The sequence below is a fragment of the Symphalangus syndactylus genome, chromosome 4 (genome assembly GCF_028878055.3).
Source record: "Symphalangus syndactylus isolate Jambi chromosome 4, NHGRI_mSymSyn1-v2.1_pri, whole genome shotgun sequence".
Classification (NCBI taxonomy): domain Eukaryota; kingdom Metazoa; phylum Chordata; class Mammalia; order Primates; family Hylobatidae; genus Symphalangus; species Symphalangus syndactylus.
The window spans coordinates 50,347,750-50,353,778 of record NC_072426.2 but is presented as its reverse complement, the minus strand read 5'-3'; positions in this window follow the sequence as shown (position 1 = coordinate 50,353,778).

Below are 6,029 nucleotides of genomic sequence, written 5' to 3'. Positions count from 1 at the left end.
AGAGGCAGCATGCATAGAATCAGTGTGTGAGGATGGGGAGGCACTGGGAGTTATACAGGTATGGCTCTAGTGTTCCAGTGTAGTGCCAGTCTACAGAGACATCCCAACTCGAGTTCTTTCTGGGGGCTATTAAGGCTATTTTTGAGACTATATCTCACTCCAATCGCTCCTTATTCTTTCACTTTCTATACAGACATCTCCTTCACATATTTTGCTTTCTAGAGAATCCAATCTTTGACATGATTCCTGTTCTTTTTTCAACAAATAATACAGAAGTAACTGCATATCCATAAGCAAAAAAAAAAAAAAAAACCTTGACTTAAACCTCACTCCGATACAAAAATTAACTCAAATAGATAATGGACTCACATGTAAAATGTAAAATTATAAAATTTTAGAAAAAAGAATAAAAGATTTGCCACATGAGAAGATTTTCAAGATCATTAGCTTTTAGGAAAATGCAAATTAAATCAAAATGAGATACCTTTACACACCTATCAGAATAACTAAAATAAAAAATACTGACAAGCCCAAATGCTGATGAAGATACGGAAAAATGGATCACTCGTATATTGCTAGTAGGAATGTAAAATGACACAGCCACTCTGGAAAACAGTTTAGCATTTTTCTATTATATAATACTAAACACATAATTACCATATAACCCAGCTATTGCACACTTGAAATATGTTTCCCCGAGAAACGGAAACTTTTGTTTATGAAAAATAAAACCCTATCTATGAAGAATAGCAACTTTATTCATAATAAATGAAAACTGGAAACAGCCCAGATTCCCTTTAAAGGTGATTATGAAACAAACTGTGCTGTTTTTCTGCCATAGACTACTACTTAGCTATCAAAATGGAGAAATCATTGACACATGCAGCAACATGGATGAATCAAGGAGTTCTACAGAATTGTACAGGTGAATAAGGGTGAAAAAAGCCAATCCCAAAAACTTCCGTACTGCATGATCTCACTTACATGTCAGATTCTTGAAATAACAAACTATGGAAGTATAGAATAGAGCAGTGATTACTAGGGTTTAGTGATGAGGCTGGGATGGTATGGCTACAAAAGGGCAACACAGGAGATCCTTGGGATAGAATTGTTCTATATGTTAACAGTAGTGCTGGATGCAGAAATCTACATGTAAAAACATTTTATTAAACTAAGTATACACACATGAATGAGTACAAGTTAACTTGTAAAATCTGAATAAAAGTGATGGTTTGTAACAACCTTAATATTCTGGTTGGGATTTTCTACAGTTTTGCAAGATGTTACTAATAGAAGAAATGGCATGAAGGGTACATGGGATCTTTTGTGCCATTTCTTACACCTGTATGTACATCTACAACGATTTCAAAATCATAATTCTAATTTAAAAATGTAATGTTTGTGTTTAAATGTTATAGTAGTAGTAGGTACTATAGATTGTCTTTGATGGCTTTTCTTTTCTTTCACATACTCCCTAATTCATCCTATGTGACAGATTAAATACCAAGATTTATCCAATCTGCTGTATGTAACTTTCTGTCATTCATATTTACTGCTGTTTAAAACTTGAATTTCTGACTATAACACAATTTATGTGTATATTTTTCTATTGATTAGTGTTTGTGGTTTTTTTAAGTATTTGATATTATGGACAGTGCTGTGAACAATCTTGCCCTTGGTATGCAGGTCTTTCTAGTTCGTTGATCTGCTCCTTTTATTCCTTCTAATTTTGGGTTCATTTCGTATTCCTCTTATAACTTGGTTTATTATTTTTTCAGCTATTTTTCTTTTCTAGCATAAATATTTAAGGCTATATATTTCTTTCAAAGCATTGTTTTTGTATTTTCCCATGAGTTTTGATGTACAATGTGGTTATGTTTAGTTCCTTCTTTTCTTTTTTTTCTTTTGTTTGACAGAATCTTGCTCTGTCGCTTAGGCTGGAGTGCAAAGGTGTGATCTTGGCTCACTGCAACATCCACCTCCCAGGTTCAAGTGATTCTCCTGCCTCAGCCTCCCGAGTAGCTGGGATTACAGGCATGCACCACCACATACAGCTAATTTTTGTATTTTTAGTAGAGATGGGGATTTTACCATATTGGCCAGGCTGGTCTCGAACCCCTGACCTCAGGTGATCCACCTGCCTTGACCTCCCAAAGTGTTGGGATTACAGGCGTGAGCCACCACACCCAGCCATATTTAGTTATTTCGAAATATTTTTTAGTTTTGAAGTTTGTCAACTTCTTTTATCATAAATTGCTATAAGTTTATTTCCAAATATAAGGGGGTTTATTTATCTTTTTTAGTTGTTGTTCTTTCACATTTTTAGCTGGATCTCCTCATCCTGAGAAACATATATCTGCATGATACCTGCACTTTGAAATTTATTATTTCCTGCTTGATGGCATAGAAAATGATCAATTTTGTGAATGAGCTATAAATATTTAAGACAAATGTATTTACTCTAATTGGGGGCACAAAATTCTGTGTATCTCTATTATGATAAACAATATTTTTACTATTCAAATTATATTTTTAATTTTTTTTGGCTGTTTGAACTATTAGTGAATAAAAGAAGACTGCTGAAATCTCTTTATATATATTGGTAGATTTATTTAAGCTTCCCAGTAAATCTATCCATTTTTTAATTCATATAATTTGAGGCTAATTTGTTAGACAATAGAGTTTAAATTGTTCCATGTTTTTTGCAAGTTTAAATTCTGATCATTTATGTAGTAACCCTAAAAAGTTATTTGCTTTAATGTCTATTTTTTCTGTGATTATTATTGTTAAGTCAGCTTTCTTTTATTTGCTCATTGCCTAAAAATGTGAGCTAATTACTATGAATATAAAAAATTTATATCATTTCTTCTGAGAACAGAAAATAATCAACATCCAGTATCTTAGATTACACTGGTATCACTTGTGGTTCAAGAAACAACACAACTTATTAACAATTTTATAGTAAACTTACTTTACATTAGAGTTTATTATTTCTAAATATTCATTTGGAAGAATAAGGTATTAAAAATGTAGATGAGTTTTAGCCATTTCTTTAATTATTTATGAATCATCTATGATACAGCATAAGTCCCCTTTTTTGCTTCCCCCTTAACATTATTTTATAAGATGCGTGAAAGCTAAAAATTTCCCCTCCTAAAAAAGAGTAACAATAAAAGCTTATATTTACTAAAATATCTTCACATGTTTTCATTCTTAGAATGAAGAGTCTCCTGAATAAGAAAAATTCGGTAGCTTTATGTACAATATGATATTCTACATTCTAATAAATCTGTTATCACCTTCATAAGCACCTTAAGTAGTCCCCACTCTAGGCTATATCACCATGTACATTTTAGGCAGACAACTACAGAAACAGAGATATAAGTAAGATCATTTAGAAGAAAAGACAAATAAACAACAGAATAAACACTTTAAGTGGATAAGCCCCTAATGCATTAACTAATAAAGGAAATAAATGGTCCTCTTTTTCATTCAAATGTGTCAAATAGGTTAGAAAGCACTAAAAAAAAGATGTTTCCTGTACTGTAAAATATTTACCTGACATTATTAGGCCCTGTCCCAGTTGTAGCAATTAAATAACACTGATCTTTTTATGAATAACAAATTTTGTGCTCTTGACAAATAATTAGAATATTCTGAAGCTTACCACTTGGCAAGTTTTGGAAAAGTCTTCACAGAAAATAAGGTCATTGCTTTTCCCATTTAGTGGATGTCTAAGGATTCAATAAAATTTCTGAGCTTGTTTTTGTTGTTGTTTTCTGCAACATTTCATTTGTTTAAACTGCTTGATGTAAAAAGAAATTCCATTCTTATTCAAAGCCTCATGGAAACAGAACAGGCACTGACCATTAATGCATGTCCAATTTAGCCTGATCTTCCAACGTAGGGTATTTAACATGGTTGATAGCAATTACTGTGCATAGTTTTTCAACTTTTTCTCCCAGGCACATAGTTGCCTTCTCTATCTTTCAAAACCACAGTTCTCATCATGTAAAACCTCCCAGCTCCCGTCTTGAAACGCCCATGGCTATCCATTGATTTCAGATCTATATTGGCAGTGTTCGACCTATCTCTCAAAGCTAGATTACCTCCTAACTGGGTGTGAATTTACATTTACAAATTCGTTTCATACTATTTGCTTTCATGTACCTATGGACCAAACTTAGGGATGATACATATTCTACCCTTTAACCATGTTGGTTTCTCTTTTTGGTTGGTCCTTTATCCTACCTTTACACATTCCAATATTAAGCATCTTTAATTGTCCTGCTCACATAGGATTGCAACTCTTCAATGAACCCTGCCTTAGGCCCCTCTAAGCTACAAATATCCTCTCCTTCCTCTGAATTACAAATTAGCACATTACATGTGGAAAATAGAAAGTATGACTTCTATTATAATGTGTTTGCATGCCTTCAATTTCCCAGCAACTTTTCATTTATTGGTCTTTTGTGATTGGCTTCTTTCACTTATCATAATGTCGTGAAGGTTCATTTATGTTGTAGCACTTATCATACTTACTGCTTTATAGAGCTGAATAACGTTCCATCATATGGATATACATTTTATTTATCTATTCATGAGCTGATGAATACTTGGGTTGTTTCCACTTTTGGGCTATTATAAATAATGGTGCTATAAACATTCATGTACAAGATTTTGTGGGAATATATGTTTTTAGTATATATACCTGGGAGTAGAATGTCTGGATCATATGATTACTCCATGTTTAATCATTTGGGGACCTGCTAGACTGTCTTCCAGAGCAGCTGCACTGTTTTACATTTCTACAACCAGTGAAAGATGGCTCCAATTTCTCCACATCTTTGGCAACATTATTATTATTTTAAAATTATTATAGTTATCCCAGTGGATATGAAATGCTGTCTTAATGGGATTCTGATTTAAATATGTATTGTCTTTTATTTTGTTGAAGTGGTATATTACACTCATTGATTTTCAGATATTAAACTGACTTTGCTTTCCCAGAACAAATCCCAAATTAGTCATGGTGTATAGTCCTTTATTATTTTCTTTTAAAAAATTTGTAAAAATTTAAGGGGATACAAGTGCAATTTTGTTACGTGGATATATTGTGTAGTGATGAAGTCTTGGCTTTTAGTATATCCATCACTCAAATAATATAAATTGTAACCATTAAGTAATTTCTCATCACCCATCCCTATTTTTCCCCCACTCTTCTGAGTCTCCAACATCTATCTTTCCACTCTCTATATCCATGTGTACATATGTATAATCCTTTACACAAAATGTTACATTGCATGTACTAGTATTTTGTGGAGTATTTTGGTGTCTATATTCATAAAAGATATTGGCCTATAGTTTTCTCATGATGTCATTATCTGGCTTTGGTGTCAGGATAATATTGGCTTCATATGATGGGTTGAGAACTGTTCTCTCCTCTTCTACTTTTGAAACAGTTTGTAAACATTTGTTTTCTTATTGTTTTATAGTTCATCTATTGTAAAACAATTTCTTTACTTAATATAAAATTTATTGTTTGTATAAAAAATATTTCTTTTTATATTAACAGATAACCAATTGGAGCAGCATTTGTTAAATTATGTTCTTAATATCATTGATTTGGAAAGTTATTTCATAATATTAAATTTATAGATTATACTCTTTTAAGTATCTCAGTCTTCGTTTTCTTTATCAAACATGACTTAGTTTTTTCTACTTTCTTATTTGTCTGGATTGTCTAGAGTATGGAGTCATTCTTTCAAGGTTATCCTAGACTTCCTGGCTGCCACAGTGGTATTGTTCCCCTGGCTATAATATTGTGCTCCTCAATATAGCTTGTTCAGTTTTATAATTAATGAAAGTCTCTTCCACAGTTTAACTGATTGATTGACTACTATGAGGTTTTTCAATATTGTTGAAAATTCAAATATATTTCTGGAGTTTTCACAGGTAAAACATTTGATAAACTTTCATGGGGCAAAAAAATAATAATAATAATATACTTGTCAAAACCCATAGAACTG